Source organism: Monodelphis domestica, chromosome 8, assembly GCF_027887165.1.
Source record: "Monodelphis domestica isolate mMonDom1 chromosome 8, mMonDom1.pri, whole genome shotgun sequence".
Classification (NCBI taxonomy): domain Eukaryota; kingdom Metazoa; phylum Chordata; class Mammalia; order Didelphimorphia; family Didelphidae; genus Monodelphis; species Monodelphis domestica.
Window position 1 is genome coordinate 64,567,255 of NC_077234.1, and position 27,186 is coordinate 64,594,440.

At 37.8% G+C, this 27,186-nt stretch overlaps 1 long non-coding RNA gene across 1 annotated transcript; it reads left to right on the plus strand.

Moving 5' to 3' along the window:
* The first annotated feature begins 3,085 nt into the window (after window positions 1-3,085).
* Window positions 3,086-17,919, plus strand: LOC103098654 (uncharacterized). The gene is made up of 4 exons (XR_008913943.1): window positions 3,086-3,586; window positions 10,408-10,522; window positions 12,985-13,213; window positions 17,827-17,919. It is a non-coding gene; the product is annotated as an uncharacterized LOC103098654 (long non-coding RNA).
* Window positions 17,920-27,186: the final 9,267 nt, after the last annotated feature.

Consider the following 27,186-nt stretch of genomic DNA (forward strand, 5'->3'; position numbering starts at 1 on the left):
TTCTACGTATTCCCTCCTCTAATCTTTTTTTTTTTTTTTAACTATTTGATCTCTGTTAAGCCAGTAAGTTCTTAAGCTAGTTATAGAAGTGAAGAATCTAAAGACTTCTACTACCTTTATACTGAGTATTGAATTATTCCAGGGCATATTTTCCAGTTTAAAAAAAAAGCTAATATTCAATGAAGTTTCTAAAAAATAATGCATTTTTATTTTGATATTCAATTAAAGCCTTGTGTTTTGATATTTGGTATTTTAATGTGCCATTTTATTTTAGGAATTCTTCTAGGGTTGAATGATTTGGGTCCAAATAAGTCAAGTCAATACAGTAGCCTGCATAGGAGTTCTTAATTTCCCTTGAGTTTTCCCTCATTTCTGAGAGCTTTACCTTGTTTCCATTCACTTCGCTACATCTTGACTACTGCAGTGATATATAGGAAATCCTTGACGTCAGAGGGATTGAGAAGTTTGGACTTCCATTACACAATGAGGAATTATTAAAAATTATCGAACAAAAAATAACCTAATGATAGCTATACATTAGGAAGATTAATAGAATGAAGTGGGAGAGAGACAGGAAATGAAATGGGTAATCATTGCAAGTAGTACTTGTGAGTGTTAATACGTTCTGGACCCAAGTGCTTGTCAAGAGGAATGGAAAAAGGGGGATCAGATTCGAAAGATATTGTACAGGTAGAATGAAGACCTTGCAATGATTGAATATGGAAGAGGACAGCATCAGAGATTCTAAATTGTGGGTGACCAGAACAATGGCAAAACCATTGAAAGCAAAAGGAATGTAGCAAGGAAGCAAAGGTTGTATGGAAATAGAGGAAGAAAGAGACAGAAATATGGAGAGATGGAGAAAGAAAGACAGAAAGAGACAGACAGAGAAACAGAGAGAGAGAGAAGAGTTTTGACATTTTTAATTTGAGCTACGGACAAGCTGTCTAGGTAGAGAATGCTAGTGTCCTACTATAAATCTATAAATATGTAGATTTGTGGAGGTTTTGTGGTCAAAAGAAAGGTCAGGACTGGAGATTTTTCAAAGCGGGTGAGAATTTCACCCATGGTGTTTGAAGGAGTTTGGATTTGTAGTGTAAGTACTTTCTGAGTTTTCAAGTGCAGTGTGGACTACTCTTAATCATAGTAGCACTTAATGAATCAAATTGCTTTTCTTTCTGTCTAATTTCTATTCAGTCCAGGATTCCTTTGTGACAATATGAATTCTTGCTTGAATTTCACTGAAGTCCCAGATTTTGAATCTGCCTTTTGAAGAGTGAAGCTCACCAGGGCTATAAGTTTGGCCTCTGGGACTTACCCTCCTTTGCAAACATTTGTTTTTGTTCTAGTTGAATTAATTTCTTTTGTAGAAGGAATAGATTTCAGCCTCATGACTTTGCAACCAGATAAATAGTCTAAAGTCTCAGTAAATCTAAGATGTCACAGGATGCTGCTGTATTTTTTTAAACAATTAGTTGCAATTTCATTGAAATGTCTAGATGGAGAGTGAAAGGCTAATCTTTACCCCATCCTGAGCTTCTGATATAACTTACTATTTGAGTATGAGAAAAAGGGAATGGCCAAGAGCAAGGGAAACCTGAAATTTGAAGAAGATGCTTCTGGAGGGGCAAATGGACCATTCAGAGGACCTGCAGGGGATGGAAGAGTTCCAAGTTCAAGCAGTTGGAGCCAAAGAGAGAAATTTCTGGTCTTCTTATCTAGGACTCTGAGAGAGCTGGATAGGAGAACTACTCTTCTCAAACCTTTTTGCCTGAACTGAACTGAATGAAGTTTCTTGCCCAATTGAAGACAACCCTTGAAATAGAGACTATATTTTCCCTCAGGGGAACTCAAAGCCATATTCCTTGAAGAGATTTTCCTTGGCCAACCCTTGAAGAGTTGTAGTTAGGAAGGAAATGGAAGGGACCTTCCTCCTTCCCTCTGCCCTTCCCTTCCTTTCAAAATAAATTAGATACTTTGAATATAACAGAATTGATTCAGAGTCTATGTAATAGGAGGGGGAAGTTTCAATTCATCAAAAGAAGAAAACTGTGGGGAGTAGGTTTATCCTCTGGTCTGAACTGTTTGACTCCATTGAAACAGTTTAACTCAGGAAGAAAGAGGAAGTGCTACACAGAATTCAGTCCCCAAACAGCTGCTCTCTGGTTCCTTCACCTTTTTACTTCCCCTCACTATTACAAGTATAATGGATTATATAGCATAAAGAAGTATCTATGTAATACACACACACACACACACACACACACACACACACACACACAGTTCTCTCCCAAGAAGTTAATACATTTATTTTAATTAATTACATTAATTAATTACATTTCAAATTTAATTAATTAATGCATGGTTATACATTTTGCGTGACCTCATTTTACATGAACTCAACACACCGAAATTTAGGTATAGGTGATTGGTAATCAAAAAATAAAGTTAGAAAAATATGTAAAATAAAAATGTTTAATTGCATTCTAAGTCCACACCATTTTCCTAAGTGGCATAAAGTCTCACAGCAGTTTGCCCAATAGTGCTCATTTTCACTCTGAGAATTACTAGTTTGAGTCATTACATTATTTTGCGCCAAACATTAGCATCCGTTTAAGTTTTGGTTGGGAATTTTTACTTGTAAAAAATCATGTCCACATCAGAGCAGTGCTTCTTTTTGTTTCATTAACAGTATTCAGTTATTAATAATAGCCCCAAAGAATGAGTATAAGAATAGTGATGCTGGTACTTCTGATAAGCCTAAGAAAGTGCTTAGGTATACTTAGTCAGTAAAATATATGTTTATTATGTATTCATTTATTTTTATGTATGTATTTATCAAATAGCCATTTATTTATATGTATTTATTATATATTTTACTCTTTTAATGTTATTTATGTAATGCTGTTCTGTGTGATTTTCAATTTCAGCAAATGGTCTTGGAATGTCTTGGTTGCATAAAGCATGGTTTTACTTTATATAATATTGTATCCCTATCCCCATATATAGATACCACTGAAGAGAATCATAATATTTTAGAGCAGAAAAGAATCTAAGAGATCATCCAAGTGTGTGTGTACACCCAAAAGAGACAGCCTTGGATGCATACTAGCTGGATAGTCATGGGGAAGTCATCCTGTGCCTCTCTCTGTGCCTTCATTCTCTCATCTGTAAAATACCTGGATTGCCTAACTCACACAAAGAATTGACTATGAGATTCCAATGGAAAATGTCATCAGGATCTTTGCAAACCTTAAAATGATATAGGGTTCCATGATTATCCAGGAATAACTGATAGCATTTATGTAGTACTTTAAGGTATAGAGAAGGTATCTACCAGAGAACAGGGTGACTAAGTCCTGAGAATGATTGGTATGGTTCCTAAAAAGAAGGTTCTGGGAGGGACTCACCAATGGGAGAAGGAGCCCACAAGACTAGGGGGTGGGGCAGCTGTGAGGCAGTTATCAGCATGATAGCTAGCTTCAAGTACTTTAGAGGCTCTCACATAGAAACAGAATTCAACTTGGTCTATTTGACCCCAGAAGGCAGAAGAAAAAGCAGTTTTGGATGTGGCAACAAGGCCAAGGTAGGCTCAAAGTCAGGAAAATCTCCCTAACAATTAGAGATAACTCAAAGTGGAAAGAGTTGCCTTGGATGAGGGAGAAGATGAATTTCCACTCCTGTGAGGTTTTCAAGCAAAAGCTAGATGGCAATATGTCAGAAGTGTTCCAGCATTTACTCTTTAAGGTGTCCTTTGAGGTCTTTTGAAATTCAATGAGTCTGTGATCAGTGGATCTGGATATTATACAAAGGAAATTCAAGTAGGAGAATATGATGGAAGAAAAAGGAGTTGATGAGAGAGAAAAGATGAAATTGATACTTTGGGTCTCTCCCCTCGGATTGATTTTTCTAAAAAGAAATAATATATTTAAAGTCCTTGTGAATCTTAATATGTTATGTAAGTGTCAACTGCCACTATCTTTATTTTCTTGTTATTTGTATATTATTTTGGGAAAAGGAAAAAGAAAAAAAGGAGAAAGTATTATGTTAGTAGGAGCAGTTCTGAGCCTGGAAATTAGGAGGTTGGGACTTCATGAAACATTGCCAGGTAATGGAAGTTTGTCTTTTCTGGGTCATCTACCTGCTCTTCCTTCCCACTTTCTAGAATAGCTCTCTCTTCCCAATGGCTATCAAAGTCTGATACTAGGGAGGACTCAAGAGGCTTTATCAAGAAAATATAGCAGAAGGCAAGTATGAGCAAAAGTTTTAAAAATTTGAAATAGTCATCTGTGTTTAGTTTTGTTAGTAAATTTCTGGATATTGTTTTAGAGAGTAAGCAGTCATCCAGGATGTGTAATGAATTCAAGAACATTCTCATCTGTGATCTCTTTTTTCTGAAGTTATTGGCAACAGGTGGTAGCTTAGTCTTTATATCTTGTCAAAAGTATTGACTAAGTTCTGTGACAAGGAAATCACTTTAAAAGACTGATATATATTAATTTAAGGTCGCCAAGGAATTCAGCTATGTAATTCCTAAATGAAAACTCAAGTCAGCAGTAAATCTTTTATGGAGTTTAATTACAATAGGAGGAAGAAAGGAATTAGAGATAGAGAGAGAGAAAAGGGAGAGAAGGGAATAGGGCTTAAATACCCCTTCTGTTTAGGCTGGGCCAAAAGGCCCAAGCCCTTAGATAGCTGGGGCAAAGAAAGGAGATCAGTCCCTATTACTCACGTGACCAAAATGGAGAAACAGTCTCAGAGGCCCCCACCTTCAGCTTCCTTCAGAGCAAGCTTCTCAGAGCACACTCCAACCACTCCGACAAAAAACCTCAACCATCACCCCTCTCTCTTTAAGGAAAAACCATCCAAGTTGCCTCCCCTCAGTTCTCACATCTACCAATCACTGTCCATCAATTTCCCTGTGCCAATGGAGGCTCTAGCTTAACCCAGGACCGCCCAGAGGTCTCTGGCTTTGCACATGTCTGTTGAAGGTCATATTTTCAAATAATTAAATCTTTGATCCTTTGCTGTAGCCCTTCCTAAATCCTGTTAACCTGAGTAGGGTAGAGATTGGAATAATTAAATTTTGATCTATGCTGCAGCCCTTCCACAATCCTGTTAGGACTGAGTAGGGTGGAGATTGATTCCAAGTATCTCCATTGTATCAATTCTAAAATCAATCATGACTCAAAGAAATTCCTGTTCTATGCTTAAGCATAGGTCAAAGTCCTTTCCATTGTTCAGCAAAAGGTTTCTGTCCTAAAGTAATCTTAAGAAGGGAAGAGGAGGATCCTCCCATGCCAATGGGGTTCACATTCCAATAGACTATCAGTAAGAAATTTTCCAAGTATAAAATTTCCCAATGGTGAAATTTCCAACATTTATAAGTCTAAGGAATTTTAAGGTTTACAGTTCTTAGATCATCAAACTTCTTAGATAACATGAATGGAGTATGGTATAGGTCTTAAAGGGCTGACCTTGGAGTCAAGATATATCTCTGACACATTAACTGTGTGACCATGTACAAGTGATCAGTGCCCAGAAACCAGTCTGAGAGCATAAGTTACATACAGATGCCAATCTGCTGCATCAGTGGAAGGAATGACCATACTGGGAACTCCAAATTCCAATGAAATTGGAAATCTGGACCAAGAAACAACCAAAAAATGGTGACAGCAAATCAGTTGGGTACTTTTCAGAAAATAAAAACTTATAACAGGAAGTAATCAGAAAACTTTATTTCAAATAATCAATCTTTTTTTGTCACTCGCTTTGGAGTAGTAAGAACAAGTGAAATTCTGAGACAGGAATCATGGTAAAATGAAAACAATGATCAATAGTGCCTGTTTTAGTTTCACCCCGTCAATTCTTTCTTCTTTTTTTTTAAACCCTTACCTTCTGCCTTAGAATCAGTGCTGTATATTGGCTCCAAGGCAGTAGAGCAGTAAGGGGTAGGCAATGGGGGTTAAGTGACTTACTCAGGGTCACACAGCTAGGAAGTGTCTGAGGCCAGATTTGAACCCAGTGTAATGGTTAATCTCAAGACAGTAATGGTAGGTCTGAAGAGAGCTGTTATGGTTGACTAACAAGGTGACTATTCCTGCCCAAGTGAGTATAGGGGAGGAGTCAAAATGGAATGACTGGCAGACCCGTATGTCTGTGACTGCCAGGTGATCCCCCTATATCACCAAGCTAGGGCTAGGACGAGAGAGATAAACCACGGGAACATGGGGTTCCGGGATGATAGATCAGTACTGGAGTTCTGAAGGGAGGTCTTCCCTGTTGGATGATGACAAGGATGACCCAGGGTGAGTGAGAACAGACGGACTGGAGACACAAGGCTCCCCTTCACTTCACCTCACAGCGGTACGGGGGGGGGGGGGGGGGGGGGGGGGGGGGATAAGGGGGGAACTGACCAGCTCAGGGAAATGGCTGATCAGCTGCCACTACATGATTGCTTCCTCTATGTCCCTCAGAACAAAATCTGCCCCTCTTATCTGACTGCGATTTGAAGTAAAGCTTTAGTGATTCAAGGTATCAAAGGGTGAGGGTCGGGTAGAGGCTGAGAGGTGTCCCTAAATTCCTAATCCCAACGTCCTTCTTCCTGGCAGACCCCAAAGGTCAAACCAGGAATTCTCCTTCCTTTCCCAAGTTCTTTACTTAACCTGAATTAGGGTATTAAAGTAATCAGGACAGGAATAAGGCAGGTGCTGACGGTCTTTGAGGGGGCCAGGCTCAATGACCATTGAGTCCGAGGCCCCTCAGGTAAGGCAGGACCTGAATCTCTCTTCTGATAACCATGAAGATATCAGGCAACAATTAGTCTTTTGCTGAGAAGCTCCACAGCTGGTTCTCTGGGCTAATCTCTGGACTGGCTCTTGGAAGATCTTGAGCAAGGAAAGACACCTCCCCTCCCCTCTAGATCTTGGGTCCAAAAGCCCCTCCTGTTCCTGGGATTTTTCCCAGGTCCCCTTTGTTCTTTCCCAGGCTCCTTTGCTCCTGACTCCAACGGTCCACTTCTGTCAATCAAAACTCCCTTTGAACATTCCATCCTCTCCCCTTCAGCCTGCTCTTACACCAGGTCCTTCTGACTCCAGGCTTGGTGCTCTATCCACTGCTTTCTAGCTGCCTCTCCATTAATTCTTTAAAGGAAGGACATACTTGGTGTTCATGAGGTATGAAATACAGCCATTTCCTGCATGTAGAATTCGAGCTGACCAATGAAATGGCATTATGATCCTGCTGACGACATTTGATGGAGGAATTTAAGTGTTAGATGATAAAACACAATTACGGCTAATACTTCAAACTTGGGTTATAGAGACATTCCTTAGTCTCCCCAATGGGGTATACAGAGTGTTTGGGGTTCAGGGAAGATGGTGTGAGAGCTTGCTGAGCCCTTTTCATGGCTACTTTCCTCCTTTGGTGGCCACCTGCCAACCAACTCTCACCTGTGGCATGTACAACAACCATGCCCTGGCAAACCATATTGACAGGTGGGTTAAATAAAGTTGAGGGCAACCAATAGACCTCATACCCATTGCCGAGTTGGGGGGGGGTGTCTACCCCAGGCAAATGAAGACCTCCCCTATCAGAAGAGTTGGATGAGAACACGTTGTTCCAATGTCTGTGCAGGTGCTGTGGAGTGCTCAGAGCTTGGGCAGACAGTACAGATACCAAGGTCATCCATTGCATCTCAAGCCATTGCCAGTCATCCTGGCCTTGGTCTTGCCACTAGACTTATACAACTCTGGAAAGGAGAGCGAGGCTGACTTTGTACAACTCTGCCTCACTTAAATCCAATTCCTGACCAAACAAGGCTTCCTGGGATGTCATTGGTCTTGGAAAACGAAGAATGAACAACAGTGAGAGCAAAAAGGCAGGAAAAAATCAGGTTCCCAGAGAAGCACTTAGTAATTTCTCTGTCTGAAAAAAGGGCAGGCAGTATGTTAGAGGAGATATATTGAGGATGAGCCTCTTGTGAAGCTGCCAGCTGCTAGAGCCTAACTCTGGAAGGTTCCCTTCCGTCTATGCTGTATAAATGTTACATATGATTATTTATTTGCATGGTCTCTCTCCAGTTAGAATTGTAAGCTCCCTGAGGACAGGAAAAGATTTTGTCTTTCTTTGTACATCCAGTACTTGCACAGTTTCTGACACAAAATAAGTGCTAATAAATGTTTGCTGACTGGTGATTTTGGCAAGATTATTTCTGTACTTTGTACATATGTGCTTTGCATTTTGAATGTCTTCTAGACTGATTAAATTACACATTAGATTGTGACCTTCTTGAAGACAAGGACTTTCTTTAAAAGACTTTGCCTTTCCTTTTATGCCCAGCACTTGGCACAGTGCCTGGCACAAAATAGTCTTATTGACAGACTGACTCGTTATTTATATTCATGTATACATTGCATCAAAACATAAAACTCCTGCTAAATGCAATGACAGGAAATCCCAAAGGATAGCAAGGACAGACAAAAATTAAAGGAGCAATTAAAGAACCAGAAAGCCTTAGTGAAAGGTTGAAAATAATCAGTGCTATTCTAGGAATCTTAAAAGCAGGCAACAAATGACAATCCATAGTTTATCAGGAATCTTGAAAGTGAAGAAGACTGAGCTGGTATATAAAGTCAGAGACCTGAAGAGAAATAGTGATGAGTGATGGAAATTATTGTGGCATTTTTAGAAATGGTCACCATTTAAAAAATTATTATTTAACCTTTTCTTCCTCTTAGCAAGAGCTCTAAAAGCTGTAAAGGTAAGAGCGAGGCAAATGAGGTTAAGTGACTTGCCCAGGGTCACACAAAGTTAGGAAGTGTATGAGGGCCAGTTTTGAAATAGCCACCATTTGTGTGTGTTTTATCTTTATTTTATTTTAATAACAAATTTCCACATAAGTTTTCTAAAGTTATATGATTCATGTCATTTCCCTCTCTTCCTTCTTCTCCCCTCCTGAAGTTGATAAGTAATTCAATCTATAATTCAATTATACATGTATTATCACACAAAACATTTCCATATTATTCATTTTAAGTGAATAACCTTATAAAGCCCAAACCCCAAATCACATACCCAAATAAACAGGTGATAAATCATATATTTTCATCTGCATTTCTACTCCAAAAGTTCTTTCTCTAGTGGTAGATAGTGTTCTTTTTCATAAGTCCTCAGAATTGTTCTGGATCATTATATTGCTGTTAGTAGCAAAGTCTATCATATTTCATTGTTCCACAATATGCAGCTACTGTGTACAATGTTCTCCTGGTTCTGCTTATTTCACTCCACATCAGTTCATGCAGTTCTTTCCAGTTGTTTCTGAAATCCTCCAGTGCATCATTCCTTACAGCACAATAGTATTCCATCACTGTGATATACCATGTTTTGTTCAGCCATTCTCCAGTTGAGGGACATCCCTTTCGTTTCCAATACTTTCCTACCACAAAAGTGTAGCTATAAATATTTTTGCACAAATAGACCCTTTCCCATTTTCTTTTTTTTTATCTCTTTGGGATACAAACCTAATAGTGGTATTTCTGGATCAAAGGGTATGCATTCTTTTATAGCAATGGCTGCCATTTTCAACATGACTTCAGTACTATGTGTATAAATGTTTATTAAAAAATAGTTCAGAAAAGTTATCACCAAACTTTTATTCCTCAGGTTTCTGAGAGCTGGCAAGCTCCACACCAACCTGGCTAGTTCAATTTCTTTTTCTCATCCTTAAATTCTTGGTGACCGTTCATAAATGTGAAATAACATGTTCGAAGTATATTTCCTGAAATTCAGATTTAAGAAACAGGTGTGTGATATTTGTATTTACAATTGATTTTGTATTTATTTGTTGATTTGTATTTATAATTGATCTGTAGCCAGATAGTCACCCAAGGTCACCCAGGTAGCTGACCAGTGGTTTCAAACAGTGGTTTCCACTATACTTGACTTTAAAAGTCTTCCTGGGGCCCTTGGTTTTCTCATTTATGAAATGAGGTCTTTGGACCCTTTAAATTGCTATCATAGGCTTTGATGATCTATGATTCTAATGTAAAAATCAATGAACTGAAAGTAACATTTCTATAATAATGTAAATAATTTTAAGTGATTTAGTAGTTATGTTCCATCCATGTTAGAATTTTTTTAAAACCCTTACCTTCCGTCTTGGAGTCAATACTGTGTATTGGCTCCAAGGCAGAAGAACGGTAAGGGCTAGGCAATGGGGGTCAAGTGACTTGCCCAGGGTCACACAGCTGGGAAGTGTCTGAGGCCAGATTTGAACCTAAGACCTCCCGTCTCTAGGCCTGACTCTACTACTGAGCTACCCAGCTGCCCCCTCCATCCATGTTAGGATTGTGGTTAAAGTGTGGTCCCAGAAATTAGCATAATATGTATCTGCTTCCTTTCCCACAGATTATGTATACTTTTAGATGTTGACAGGGGATATAAAAAGGCCTTTTTCTTGGATGTTCTACTAAGCTCGATTAAGAATATTATTCAATACAATAGAGAAAGACCTTTCCATGAGGTAAGAGAAAAGAGAATGCAATATCAAGTAGGGAAATAACTAATTGTTACAAACAGAAGGGGAGAATGGAGTCATGCTGTGCAAATACACAGGTGTGGGGTGTTTTAAAAATTAAATTAATTATTGTTTTCAGTCCAGTCCTGAAAGCCATTATTAGAATAGAACTGGTCCAGACTCAAGGATAACAAAATTATCTTCTACATCCTGTAATCAGACCCTATTTTTTTCTTACTCATATTTTAGAAATAAATCAATTATTATGAAATATGCCACATAGACTGTCAAAGTATAATTTATTTCCCTGGGACCCTTGTTTTCAGAAACTCCCCAAAATGGTTTTGAATGCTTTAGAATGGTTGTTTTAGAACTGAGATTTGACCTGGATTCCTTTCTCCCTTATTAGAAAATTCACGACCAGTAATTTCTCTTCCTAAGCAACTTCTATAATAGCAATTATATATCAAAAATGGAAAATAATTCAATTTTAGTCTTCTGAGAGCTAATTGCAAGTGGAGGTGAACTTTAAAAAACTTTTAAAATATCTCTGGGATTTAAGCACTTTTTTATGAATATTTGAATAAAAGGAGTCTACTACATTTATCAGACTTTAACAGTTTCCACTGGACCACCGATCATGCAAAGGTTTAGAAATGAAAAAAAATTAAAGAAGAAATTTTCATTTAAAAACCTTAATACAACTGGAAAAAATAGCAACCCTTTGAGAGAATGGGAAGCTCAGATTTCCTGAGAAATTCCAAAGAGAATAACCACAAGGACTGATGTGCTCAATCAAGGCAGCCTGACCCACAGAGAGCTCTTATCTTACTCATTCTCCCCCAGGATCAGGGTGGCAAACTGCCTCCGAGATTGGGACAGGGGCAGGTTATTTGCTGTTGAAGGTCAGAGACTTGACCTTTGGTGTGAGCCAGTGGGCAAAGGATAGACACAGAGTGGCATAACAGGAATATGCATCCCATGTTTTCCCAAGGGGCTAGAAGCCTAGGTTTTTCTCCTTCCCCCAGGCTGTGCCTCAGAGATTAGATTGGAACTATGGCCAAGGGAAAAGATCTTGCCAGAGAGTCCCAAATTGAACTGGAAGACAAGGCAAAGCTTCCTCAAGAAACATAGCGTCTTAATGTCAAATGTATAGAGCCATATTTCTTGCTAAAATAGCTTGTGATTAAAAAATAAAGGTTTGGAAACATTTGGGGGCATGGACCCTTTGGTAGTCTGGTGAAACCTGTGAACTCCTCAGAATAAGGTTTGTAAATGCACCAAATAAAATATGTAAAATTACAAAGAAAAGCAATTATATGGAAAATTGTGTGTGTGTGTGTGTGTGTGTGTGTGTGTGTGTGTGTGTGTATCTGTCTGTCTGTCTTACCTTCTGTCTTAAAATCAATACTGTGGGGGGCAGATAAGTGGCTCAGAGGATTGAGAGCCAGGCTCAGAGACGGGAGGTCCTGGGTTCAAATATGGCCTGAGACACTTCCTAGATGTGTGACCCTGGCCAAGTCACTTAACCCCCATTGCTTAGCCCTCCTGCTCTTCTGCCTTAGAACCAATTGGTTCTAAGACAGAAGGTAAGGGTTTAAAAATATTAATACTGTGTATCTGTTCTAAGGCAGAAGAGCAGTAAGGGCTAAGCAATGGGGATTAAGAGACTTGCCCAAGGTCACTGGACTTTTTGATCTCAAATCTAAACAGTGTTCTCATAAGCCTTGTACAAGCTAAATATTTAATAAATGTTGGTCAAATTATTGAATTGAAAGAGATGAATGATAGTATTTTAGTTTTTTAAAAGTTGTTTCAGACATTGACCTCCAGATCAAGTGATAAGAATTTAAGAGTTGATGTAATTCCTTCATTAAACTGATTTCATGGATAGATTTCTCATAGGTTTTAAATGTTATTTTCCTGCTAAAGGAAAACCTTTGCCTTATAGGAGTCTTGTCTCTCTTTAATACTCAGACAATCCCTGCAAGAGGCTTTTCTCAGGTCAACAACTCTCATTCATTTTTTTAAACCCTTACCTTCTGTCTTGGTATCAATAGTATGATTTCTAAGGCAGAAGAGCAGTAAGGGGTAAGCAATTAAGGCTAAGTGACTTGCCTAGGGCCATCCAGTTAGGAAAAGTCTGAGGTCAAATTTGAACCCAAGATCTGCCATCTCCAGGACTGATCTCTAACCACTGAGCAACCTAATTGCCATCCATTTTCTATGTTCTGATTTATCTCTATGTTGCCTCCTTCAGGTAAAAAACTCTTTTTGTATTCTCTTTTGATTACCAGAGCTTAGCCTTGTGCCTGATACCTATTAGGAACTTAATAAATGCATGTTGCTTTGGTTTGAAATATAAGTAGCAATTTCAGGTGATAAAAGTAATATTTAAACCATCTATTTCTATTATAGTTTAGTTACTCTTTTCTGTTCTTTTTTTGTTTGCTTTTGCTTATTTTTAGGATAAAAAGGACTATACTTTTAATGAACCAGTGGCAAAATCCAAACTTACTCTTAATTATTTCTGTTCAGTAATGACTGAGAAGTCACTTGGGACACCATATCAGAGATATGCATTTTTTATCAGAATGAATCTCCAAGCTTCCAGACTGTTCTGCCTTGATGCAGACTATGACAATATCTTATTGGCATTGAGAAATCCCAGCTGGAATGGAAAAGCTGCCTTAGGAGGTATGACATGCTCTAATACCTTTCAGCAAACTAATCATAACCTGAAGTTCTCTTATTTCAGGGGATTACAGGACTATAGGCTGTAGACTTGGAGTTAAAATGGACCTTAAAGGTCATTGAGTCTACCATGCCCCTTATTTAACAAATAAAGAAACTGAGGAACAGAAAAGTTAGGTGGCTTGCCCGATGTCACAAAGCTAGTTAGTGTCTGAGGCAGGATTTGAACCCAGGTCTTCCTGACTTTAAGTCCAGCAGTCTAGCCACTCTGCCAAGATATGCCAAGATACCATTTCCTATGTGGTGGTACCACTTTTTTTTTTGCTCCCTAGAACAGCCTGAACCTATCAATCACAATTGGTAGAGTGTCATGCCACTTGACTTCAATTGCAGGAGCTAATTATTAGAACTTGGATGACACCCACCACTTCTCCTATGTCAGACATTTGTGCTCCTGGCAACCCTGGGGTCTTGTGATTTCCTTTGCTGAGAACCACTGGGGAAGAAAACCAAGCCTCACAAATGATGGGAAGGGACCTTGGCAACTGAAATTCCCAGATAACACTTTATGCTCTAGATAACGGGTATTTTGTAACGCAAGTGGAGACAGTAAACAGGCAAATCTAAGTATTATAGACATATCTCAAGTATAACATATAGTTGGAAAATCTTGAACCCCAGGACTATGTTCCCCAGAATTCCTTCTGTATCTCCCAGCATCCCTTTCCCTGTGTCCTTATGTTTGCTTGGTTACATGATTGGTTATAATTTTGCTATAACTCATCCCTCTTTTCTCTTTTTTTCTTGTTCCTTCAGTTAGTAAGCTCCCTTTTAACTCTAGTTTTTTTTATTTTAATAAATCTTATAAATATAAAACTTGAGTTATTGTATATTCATTTTAATTCTCACAGTACAGATCTTTAGCTTTAGACCGGAGTAGTACAGCTGAGGGGAAGTCCTGAGATCACGAGGTGACAGATTTGGAACTAGAAGGACATTAGGGGTCATCTAATCCAACATCTTCATTTTACAAATGGAGAAACTGAGATCTAGAGAAGGAACCTTGTATTAGTTTATATGGTAGTAAATACAAACTAACTTATCTCAAGGGAATTTGAAGGAGAGTTGATGAAGATATAGTGGAGTGTCAATGAAAATGGTTTTTATGAAGCCATTGGAGTAATATTGAAATGAAAAATAGTGAAGAGGGGTAAAGAGAATATCCATCTTAGTGGACCAAATGGAGTCATTGATTTTTTTTATAGCCCAGAAGTATTTGGGAAAGTTATTTGCCCAAGGTCACACAGGAAATTAATGGCAAACACAGCAAGGGGGGATAACTCCCATCAGTTTACTCATGGTCCAATGCTATTTTCATAATATCATACTGCTTCTGGAAAAAATTGAAGGCAAAGGGTTGCTGAACAGGTTTTCCTGTCTAAAGCAGAGCATAAGGATAAATTAGATGTGAGTGGTACAGTGGATGGAGGGATGGCATGAGAATGAGGAAAACCCAAGTTCAAATCCCAACTCTGACCCATACTGTGTGTGATCCTAAGCAAACTACTTTAACTCTCACACCTCAGGGTAACAGTTTAGATGATAAATCTATTTTAGATTTCTTTTTAGATGATAAATTTAAATAAATAAAAAACAATTTAGATGATAAATAGATGATAAATCCCTGCTCATTTAATGATCTGCATCCACTGAATAGATGTTTTCCTTGTGAGGAGCTTCTTACACCACTGAAATAATATTTCTCAACCAAAAACCTCATATTTGGAAGTTGGTGAAGGCTTCTTTGTCTTAAAAAAAAATAACCCTTGAAGAAGATGATTCTATGGGGCAGCTAGATGGCTCCGTGGAGAGGAATTCAAGCCTGAGACAGGAAGTCCTGGGTTGAAATCTGACTTCAGACACCTCCTAGCTGTGTGGCCCTGGGTAAATCACTTAACCACTCTTCTGACTTGGAACCAATACTTAGTACTGACTCTAAGATAGAAGGTAAGAGTTAAAAAAAAAAAAAGGTGATGACGATGATTCCTGACATTCATGATAAGATAAATCAGCAAAAGGAGAGATTTGGAGCAGAGAAACAAGAAGGCTCAGGAGGTCCAGTTATTACTTGTCAAAGTCTAGATGGATGAAGGCTACACATAGTTGAATAGAGATAATAAGACTTCAACACTATGAGCTTGTACCAATAAGACAGTCGCTTTACCAGTGATGATCAAGAAAAAAAAGTTTTCCCATGAATAGGAAGAAACAAATAACTATGAATAGGTTTAGCTTTACCTGCTTAATGTTCAAGTAAAAATGGCCTGCAGGGGGACAGCTGGATAGTTTAGTGGATTGAGAGCCAGGCCCAGAGATGGGAGGTCCTGGGTTCAGATCTGGCCTCAGACACTTCCTAGCTGTGTGACCCTGGACAAGTCACTTAACCCCCATTGCCTAGCCCTTACCACTCTTCTGCCTTGGAACTAATACCCAGTATTGATTCCAAGGTGGAAAGCAAGGGTTTTAAAAAATGGCCTTCAGATAACTGAAAACACTGAGCTGGAGCAGAGTAGAGGGGAAAATAAAAAAATAAAGTTTCAGCTCTTTCTCCCAAGAGTCATTCAAACTATAAGCACATATTAGCTTCTCTTGAAAGATTTTAGGGGAAGGTGATCAGAGAATTTAGGACTGACCCTTGGGGTATGACTACGGATAGCTAATGAGGAGAGGAAAGAGAACCAGCAAATGAGAGCAATTAAGAATGTGTGGTATTTAGGAAAAAATTGTCATACATTTTATTAACTTTACAACTAAAACTGTACCTTGATAGTTCATGTTTTTACTTGTAATTGTCTTTTCTATATTTCTTTCTATATTGAAGTTTTCATAGGCTTGTAGACTTAGAATTAGGTGGGAATTTCAGAGGCAATTCCTTCTTTTAATAAATGAGTTCATTAGCTCCCAACTAACCAACTTGCTCAAGGACCTATAATAGATACTAAGAATAAAAAGTGGGATTTGAACCCAGGATCTTTTATTTCAGAGCCAAAAGTATGATATATTTATGGTGACAGAAGGTGCCTAACGGCATTAAAAATGGTGGATCAATCAAAAAGGATAAGAAAAAAGGGAGACAGAATTTTGTTGAGAGCAGGTCATTGACCTTAAGGAGAATTCATTTCAGTGTATAAGGATGAACGTAAAACGGCATATTTTCTTGATGTGGACAATTTTGAATAGGGCAAGTTTCCAGCACTACAACAAGGAATCTTTGGGCAATTTCAACTACAAATAGTTCCTTGTTTATAATACTTACAATTACCCAGACTCAGATATACCGTGGACCAAACCATGATCCTCCCAATTCCTCTCAAAGAATGTATACAGTGAAAATTGGTCCCAACATAGTGGCTTGTAGTAGTCAGACTCTATGCCCTATTCATTATATTCATTAGAACTTCCAGGCAAAGCTTGTCTTGTTAATTCCTTTATCAAAGATAAATCATAGGATCTTACGCTGGAGATGACAACTGAATCCAGGTCCTCCATCTCCTAAATTACTGTTTTTCCTGCATTAGCACACATCTGAAGAGAAGGGAGATGTCAGTGAAAGGTAGACAATGTCAAAGAACTTAATATCAAACTACCAACTTGGTAGCCTAGGTTAAGAAATGGGCATTTTCTTCAGATTTGGGCCTCTGCCGTGGGGAGAAGGCGCTCCACTTTGTGGTGATCAGATTCTTATCCCTAATTCTGGGGCCAGGGCTCCTTGTTCATATTAGCAGAGGCACTAATTTTACCACTTCAGAGCCTATCTATCAGTAAAGTGGTTTCAATGCCATCTTCTCCAGAATCTCTGCTGATGAATGAATGAATGCCTTGTCCTGATTTTCTCCTGTCAGCCAGTTTGATATTTCCGTTTGTTAAAGGGAAGCTGATAACCAGCAACCCAAGCCCCAGTCTGAACTGTCCAAATAATTAGCTCCTAGACATCTTTGGAACTTGCTTCCTGACAGATTCCTGGTGAAAATAACAACATGGAATTTTACTACTGGATGAAATATTAGAAATCATCTGGTTCAGCCTCTTCATTTTGAAGATGGGGAAAGAAACTCTGAGGTTAAATGACTTGTTCAGGGACATGTCAGTAGCCATAAAAGAGCCAAGATTTGAAACAGGTCCCTTGAATTAAAATCTAGCACCTGGATGAAAAAATTGAAGAAACAGAAACCTGACAACCCAGTAGGGCAGTAATGACGTAAGATAATTTCTTTTTAAATGTTTTATTTAATAATATTTAAATTTAAATAGATATTTAATTTTATTTTAAAAAACATACTAAATTATCTTTATTATCAAGAAGATGATTCGAGGGGGCAGCTGGGTGGCTCAGTGGATTGAGAGTCAGGCCTAGAGATGGGAGGTCCTAAGTTCAAATCTGGACTCAGACACTTCCCACCTGTGTGACCCTGGGCCAGTCACTTGACTCCCATTGCCCCACCCTTACCACTCTTCTGCCTTGGAACCAATACACAGTATTGACTCCAAGATGGAAGGTAAGGGGTTAAAAAAAAAAAGATGACTCGTATTAACTAAATGAATGTTCTGTTTTCAAGTGAGGCAATGGCACTATCAGATTTGCACAGAATTTGGATATTTCCAGACCACTGATTCAGAATGCCAGCCTTTCTCTGGAATTCCTTTGAGGTAAAGTATAAACCACTTAAAATGTTTCGGTTTTGTCCAAGCTGGATACAACCTACTTCTGCTGAGTATTTTGGATTTAAAGGCAGGATTCGATCACATTCTATCCTATAGCCAGATGCAATTTGAATGAGAGTAAGGCTGACTGCTAATAGAAGGAGGCTTTCCAGATCAAGATCATACAATATAGTGTGAGAAAGGTGTAGCTGTCTGAAAAGGAATTGCCTTTGTGTCAAGGAAAAGTTACAATTCCAAAGGATACATAAAAGCAAGTACATCGCCATCTCTGTCCCAGTTTTTGAAGGCGATTGGATACTAGAAGAATAAGTAATTATGCTGTTACTTTCATAATAATAATAAAAGCCAGAAAAAACTGAAATGTGAGATATAGATGTACATATATACACATAGTACTTTGTTTCTAGAACAATTTAAATATGTTATCTCATTTGATCCTCCCAATAGCCTTGTAAGGTACACAATGTTTTATTAGACTATAAATATATAGCACTTTAATATTTAAGAAACACTTTACAAATATTGTCACATTCTATCTTCACAATAACCCTGAGAGGCATCTTCCCCATTTTACATATGAGGAAACTGAGGCAGACAGAAGTTTAGTGACTTGCCCAGGGTCACACAGTTAGTACGTGTCTGAAGAGGGAGTTGGGGATCCAGGTCTGCATAACTTCAATCCCCAGCCCTCTTTCCAAAGCACCACCTAAATGCCTGAGTGATACGTATACACAGTAGGATGTAATTAGGGTGAATAAAAAAATCTAGACAAAGTGCTATACATTTTTTTTCATCTTAGTGGATCAGGAAACATGAAAAAGTTAACCAAAACTTTTCTTTTAAGTTAAGGGAGACACATAGGCAGACAGAAAAGTGTTAGTACAAAGAGATTTAAGATGAGAGAGAGAAATGATTGCCAGAGCAAGGCTTTGGAGGACATGAAAGGAAATGAGATTAAAAGTTCACATGGAGAGATAAGCCTTGGCATGGAGGAAGACCATTTAATATTCTGATACTGGAAGGAAGGAAGAGGGGGGAGGTGAGACCATTAAGAAGAAATGGAGAGAGCAGCTAGGTGGCCTAGTGGATTAAAAGCCGGACCTGGAGCTGGGAGGTTCTGGGTTCAAATGTGACCTCAGACACTTCCTAGCTGTGTGTTCCTGGGCAAGTCTAACCCCCATTGCCTAGCCCTTACTACTCTTTTGCCTTGAAACCATACACAGTATTGATGGAAAGTAAGAGTTTTTAAATTAAAAAAAAAATGAAATAACTGAATATGGGGTCAGGACTATGAAAGGATGAAAATAAAACCAGAAGGGGATGGTGTAAACTGAATGAACCAGGAAGGATTATGAGCAATGGGCTACACTGAGGGGAAAGATCTTTTTAAGGAGGAATAAGGCTGTGGAGAAGAGGTAGAAGGAGAGGACAAAGTGATCAAAAGAGGATAATTCAAGATCTTAGTGGCAGAAGAGTTATGAGTTGAGTATGTCTGATCCATAAGGACCTCTGTGTGTGGTTGAAGTCGAGGGAAGATGGTGCCATGAAAGTTGAGGATGTTAACCTGAGAGGAAGCCAGAGCATTTATTAGTAAGCTCATCAGCATGAATTTTGAAGTTATTAAAGATGATGACAGAGGCTGGGGTAGAAAATTAGACTCTTAGCCAAATCCAAATATACATTCTCATCAGAGATTATGAGTTGTCCATCTGTTTGGGGGTTTGTACTTTTAAGCTTTGCTTCCAAATTAAAAATGGAACAAATGTGGCGGACCTCTGCAATTCCAGGGGAGTCACAGTGATATAGGAGATTTAGAGTGAGGACCTGGTTTCAAATTTCAGCTTGGTCACTAAACTAACTACTTGTCCTTTCTTGACAAATCACTTAGTTTCCTGCAACCCCACCACCTCTTCCTTTGCTGTCAAATGAGTGAGTTGGACTAAATGGCTTCCCTTCCAGCTCTAAACCTAAATCTATACACAGTGTCCTATTATCATGACATAAAAGATGTATTGAGTTTTTGTTGTGTTGTGTGACAAGGGAATCACTTTAAAAGACTGATATATATTAATTTAAGGTCGCCAAGGAATTCAGCTATGTAATTCCTAAATGAAAACTCAAGTCAGCAGTAAATCTTTTATGGAGTTTAATTACAATAGGAGTAAGAAAGGAATTAGAGATAGAGAGAGAGAAAAAGGGAGAGAAGGGAATAGGGCTTAAATACCCCTTCTATTTAGGCTGGGCCAAAAGGCCCAAGCCCTTAGATAGCTGGGGCAAAGAAAAAAGATCAGTCCCTATTACTCACGTGACCAAAATGGAGAAACAGTCTCAGAGGCCCCCACTTTCAGCTTCCTTCAGAGCAAGCTTCTCAGAGCCCACACGAACCACACCGACCAACTACTCAACCTCCCCTCGAGTCTTCAGACCCCCCTGATCTTTAAGGAAACCATCCAAGTTGCCTCCCCTCAGTTCTCACATCTACCAATCACTGTCCAGCAATTTCCCTGTGCCAATGGAGGCTCTAGCTTAACCCAGGACTGCCCAGAGGCTTTGCACATGTTTGTTGAAGGTCATATTTTCAAATGATTAAATCTTTGCTCCTTTGCTACAGCCCTTTCTAAATCCTGTTAACCTGAGTAGGGTAGAGATTGGAATAATTAAACTTTGATCTATGCTGCAGCCCTTACTCAATCCTGTTAGGACTGAGTAGGGTGGAGATTGATTCCAAGTATCTCCATTGTATCAATTCTAAAATCAATCATGACTCAAAGAAATTCCTGTTCTATGCTTAAGCATAGGTCAAAGTCCTTTCCATTGTTCAGCAAAAGGTTTCTGTCCTAAAGTAATCTTAAGAAGGGAAGAGAAGGAACCTCCCATGCCAATGGGGTTCCCATTCCAATAGACTATCAGTAAGAAATTTTCCAAGTATGAAATATCCCAATGGTGAAATTTCCAACATTTATAAGTCTAAGGAATTTTGAGGTTTACAGTTGGTACAAAAAAACCCTATTTTATGTAATGAATTAAATATGGAAATAATAGGAAGAGATTTATAAAATCTCTCTCTTTTCCCTTTGTTCCCTCTTACTTTTTTTTTAATTAAAGAAGAATTTTAAACATGCCCACCTTCCCCTCCCCAATTTTATTTTGCCTGGTAATTTAATTACCTGGTATTACCAAGATCACCAAAATTTTAAACATGTATTTGCACAAGATTTGGGATTTTTAAGTTTTCTATATTTAGGGCAAGAGTTATCGTTCTTTTCTTTTCTTTTTATTACCAATACTTATCACAGTTCCTGGCACATAGTGAGCATTTAATAAATGCATGTTGATATGACTTGATCTGGGATGTCACTATTATAAGGAACTGTCAGTGAGGAAGCTTATTTCACTAATGCAAATTGGCCCATGCTCTGCTTTTATAGTCTTTGTTTTCCTTAAACCCTTACCTACCATCTTAGAAGAAATACTGTGCATTGGTTCTAAGGAAGAAGAGTGGCAAGGACTAGGCAATGTGGGTTAAGTGACTTGCCTAGAGTCACTCACCTCATAAGTGTCTGAGGTCAAATTTGAACCCAGGATCTCCTGTCTCTAGGGCTGGCTCTTAATCCATTGATCTACCTCAATGATCCCTGAATTTGTGGTCTTGAGAGTTGCCTAGAATTCTGAGAGATGAAGTGACTTGTTTAGAATAATATATCTAGTACGTGCCAGAAGCAGGACTTGAACTCAGGTCTTCCTAACTCCTTAGACAGAAACTATGCCATTAAGCTAAACAGTTCTCTCTCCCCTTCTGTGTTATGCATGTATATGTGTATACACACATGCATAAATATGCATACAAACATGAATATCATATGTACACACATACATATACATTATATTGACATATTTGAGGGTAGGAAGAGCGATACAAAATTCCTATGTGATCAAATTAAAGGATAAGAAACAGTCATAGGTAATACCATTTTTGAGCCAGAAGGAACCTCAGAAATCATCTGAAACAATCTTTCATATTAGATAAAGAAACTGTTATCTAGAGAAGTTGAACAATTTGCCCTGGTTGGTTGCACCAAAAGATAAGAAATACCATTGATTTTTAACTAAGTACTTGCGGATTTAGTGGTGACAGAATCTGAGAATGCAATAGAAATGTGATAGATTTTTATTAACCAAACTAAGAGAGACAACTTCCTCATATCTAAAAAACATGCTCATCTAATTGCTTATTGAAAACCAGTGACCTTATTCGTATTTCTCTTGCCACCATTTGAATGTTGGCAGGATTGTTATAAATTGAAAATTATCAATTTTATTGATAGTGCTCTTGACATCGCAAATAGCCTAAAATTTGTAATCTTGAGTGGGATTCAAGGCAAAGCGTTAACTACATTTTAGATAAATGAAAGAATGAAATAGAAACAGGACAAATGATTTGCTTAACTGTTATTGCTGGAACTGACACTGTGGGTACAGGGAACAAAGAACTGAGACAGAGGAATGAGGATCCCATTCTTGGGGAGCAGATTGTTCTGCTTTCCTCATTATTTCTTTTAGGAGTTTTAGAAACTGGTTTCTTTGGTTAAGAAAACCTTTGATTTCTCTCTATCTACTCTCAATCCTAGATTTTGGTGATGTTCCTTGTCTAAGAGGCAGAGAGCCTTACAAGAGAAACATTTGTAGAGTTGAGTGAAACAGTACTTTAGCAAAGAGAAGCAGCATATCCAGTATATTAACCAAATGAGAGGCTGATTTCAAATGTCAAAGCAACTTTCAGTCCATGGCAAGAGGCAGATAATTTCAGTACATCTGATTTGGAGATCAAAGCTAATTGCATGAAAGTAGCATACTAAAAAAATGGAGTTACAATAATGCCCTTGAATAGCTGGGATTTATCTGAGCCTTTTATAGAAGCCATATTTCAGCTGGAGGGGGCAGAAATCATTAAAACTATTCACTCTGCCTGCCCCCTTCTCTCATCTCTTGTCCCATCTCTTCACAGCTATTTTATTGATCGATGTCGACAAATGTTTGGCATGGAACTCACCACTAAGTCATTGTATAAAACTGTTCAAGAAGCCACTGACTACCAGGGCGACTTCAACAGTACTGGCAGTAGAATCCTGTTTCCCAGTGGTTCTCTTGCTCCTTGGCATGCACTAAGCATCAATTCTCAAATTAAAGGAGATGTTATAGGGTTCAGTGTTAATGGTAAGTACTATTTAATTCAGTTGAGATGACCCAAGATCCTAATGAAAAGCATGCGGAGTGTTTAGGCAGGAGGGTTTTAGAGCAGGAGTTCTTAATCTCCTGGGCTTTCTGGTGAAATCTTTGGATTTCTCCCAATAAGGTTTTTAAATTCATAAAATAAAACCCATAGGATTACAAAATAAGCCAATTAAATCAAAATGCACACAGAGAGACACAGAGAGATGATTATGTGAATACATGTATATATATGTTACAGGTATATATATATATATGTTATAGGTATATATATGTTATAGGTATATATGTTACAGGTATATATATATATGTTACAGGTATATATATGTTATAGGTATATATATGTTACAGGTATATATATATGTTACAGGTATATATATGTTATAGGTATATATATGTTATAGGTATATATGTTACAGGTATATATATATGTTACAGGTATATATATATGTTACAGGTATATATATGTTATAGGTATATATATGTTACAGGAATATATATATGTTACAGGTATATATATGTTATAGGTATATATATGTTACAGGTATATATATATATGTTACAGGTATATATATGTTACAGGTATATATATGTTATAGGTATATATGTTACAGGTATATATATGTTATAGGTATATATACGTTATATATATATATACATATATATATATAATTTTTTTGAGTGCACAAACCACTCAGGTTAAGAATCTCTGTTTTAAAGGCAACATGATATAAAAGGTAGAGTGCTGCACTTGGGGGTCAAAAAGATCTGGGTTCAAACACAGCCTACATTATCAGTGTGGTAGTAAGTCAAACAATCTGAGTCCCAGTTCACTCTTCTATAAAATGGGAATAATAAAGACAGCTACCTCACAAGTTTGTTGTGAAGACTAAGTGAGATAAGGTTTTTTTTTACGCTATTTTATACAAAGCACTATATAAATGCCTGTTGTTTAGAGAAGAGATAAGCAGTAATGATTTATCATATTTTGTCCTCTTCAAAAAATAATGAACCATTGGATTTGCATCTAAAACAGAACAATGAAAAATGATAGTAAGTGCAGTAAAATGGAGAAAACATACAGAATCAAACATTTGTCTGTTATGCTAACTGGTTTTCCTAATTTTTTTAAAACCCTTGCCTTCTGCTTAAAATCAATACCAAGTATTGGTTCCAAAGCAGAAGAATGGTAAGGTCATTGAATTAAACAACTTGCTAGTTAAGTCACACAATTAGGAAATGTCTAAGATCATATTTGAACTCAGGTCCTCCCTACTCCTGGGTTGGCTCTTTATCCTCAATGGCTTTCTTTTAAATGTTTAACATTGTTCCCTGTCATCAAATGAGAGGAATCACATTGATCCTATAAAAAAAAATCCTCCTATTCATGAAAACTAAAAGTGACTATTTTTTATAAGCAGACTTAAATGTTGTAAAATAATCATTGTCCAATCTACGCCCTCTACCTTCCCAATTCTCAGGGTAGTGAATGGAATCCATGACCTTTTTTTTATGATCTACTGCCCCTATATTAACTTTTTGGGGTTAGAATTTAGTAAAGTGAGTTTTAAGATGGATAAATGATCTATTTTTATCCTTGTTAAAATTTTCAAGTGTTGTTCTCCTTGCAAAAAATCAAAATCTGCTGCTTATTATGTTAATGTGGTATTTCTAAAAGCCATCACCATGGTTTCTGAGCTCAAAGTCCACTGAATTCTTGTGACTTGGTCGATGAAAAGTCAGACTCGTAAACATGCAACTCTTGCAGTTTTTTTCTGCTTTCTTAAATAATAGAAAAAGGTCTCCAAGGAGAAAGAGTTTTAACGGTGTCATTAAAAATACTGCCTGTTGAGCATGGAGAGATTCAAATGTTAGCTGTTGTTCACCTCTCAAAAGAGTAAGAATTTGATCTGTGACAAATCATAGGGCCAGTTATATAAGAAGATTTGCTCCGTTATTTATATATTCTGGATTTGTTCTTGTTCATTTTTCTGTGTACAGAGTACCAATTGTTTACAGAGCACTAGACTTTATGGAGATTTGTTGTTGTTGGGTCATTTCAGTCACGTCTGACTTTTCATGACCCCATTTAGGGTTTTCTTGGTAAAGATACTGGAATGGTTTGCCATTTCCACCTCATTTCTCCACCTCATTTGACAGATGAGGAAACTTAGTATCTGAGGTCAAATTTGAACTCTGAAAGATTAGTCTTCCTAATCCCAATCCCAATTCCAGTGGTCTATCCATTGAGCCACCTTGCTGCCCTTTATGGAGAGAGGAAAGCATAAAAAAGACCAATAGTTCCTATTCTCAAGGGTCTTCATCTTTTTTGGAGAAGACTGCAGTCTGCTTGTTTTTTCATGTTTCTGTTGTCTTAACTAGTGGGTGAATCATACAAATAGGCCTAAATTTACAGATGATTTGTTTACACCTTCCATGAGATAACCTCTGATGTACAAGAGATGTTTATTGTTAGCACTTTGACAGAAAAATAATTTGTGTATTTTGAGAACTATTGAAATGAATATAAATGTAAATCATTTTTCAAGTTTAATTGGTTGTAAATGTTCACTCTGTTTCTGTATTTAACATAAATTCAGATTACATGTGGCATCTTGAAGAGAAATCTAAACCCCATTCTTTGAAATGGTATCATCATTCATAGCTTTATAATAATCTAAACTTTTAGAAATTCATTCATTAAGCATTGACTGTGTGCTGGCCACCCTCAAGCAGTTACATTAAATTGTATTTGCCTAAGTGTGGAAACAAGGTGTGATATAGTTCCCATCATCTCTTTCCTCCAACCCATATCACAAGTCTTTCTTGTTGACTTTTTGAAACTAGTCATGTCATTTCTTACTCTAGAATATGCACCTAAAAGCTTGTACTGTATTTTGTACCTTTGGTTTGAGGAAGAAAGGAAGAAAATAAATCTTGATTTAACACTTGCTATATGTCTTTGACATGTGCTAAGCGCGTAATATCCCCACAAAGAGGTAGGTGCTATTATTATCTTAGTTTTATAGTTGGGGAAACTAAGGTAGACAGAGTGACTTGCCCAGGGTCACAAAGCCAATAAGTGTCTGGGGCTGGATTTTGAACTGCATTGTTCCTTTCTCCAGGTCTAGCACTCTGTACACAATGGAATTGCCTAGCTGAGGAAGTTAAAAACCATATTCACTAAGGCTATCAGGGTTAAGCCGCTACACCCCAGGTTTTTTTTTTTTTTGAAGATCTGAACTGGGAAAGAAGTTTTATTTATTTTTTATTTTTTTTTAATTCTTTTTAAAAATTAGTTTATTTAGTCAGTTTAGAATGTTATTCCTTGCTTACAATAATCACATTATTTCCCTCCCTCCCCTCCACCCACCCTTCCCACAGCTGACACAAATTTCATTGGGTATTACTTGTGTCCTTAATCAGAACCTATTTCCATGTTGTTGGTGTTTGCACGAGGATGTTCATTTAGAGTCTACATCCCCAACCATATATATCCCCTCGACCCATGTATTCAATCAGTTGTTTTTCTTCTGTGTTTCTACTCCCACAGTTTTTCCTCTGAATGTGGACAGTGTTCTTTCTCATAGATCCCTCCAAGTTGTCCTGGATCACTGCATTGCCACTAATGGAGAAGTCCATTACCTTCGATTATACCACAGTGTATCAGTCTCTGTGTACAATGTTCTCCTGGTTCTGCTCCTCTCACTCTGCATCACTTCCTGGAGATCATTCCAGTTGGCATGGAATCCCTCCAGTTCATTATTCCTTTTAGCACAATAGTATTCCATCACCAATAGATACCACAATTTGTTCAGCCATTCTCCAATTGATGGGCATTCCCTCATTTTCCAATTTTTTGCCACCACAAAGAGTGCAGCTATGAATATTTTTGTACATGTCTTTTTCCTTATTATCTCTTTGGTACACCCCAGTTTTCAATGCCTTGAATAATTGGCTAGCTGTTTAGATGAAACACTAATTAGCTTGCAGTAATTCTGCCAATTATGACATTTTCAACTTTC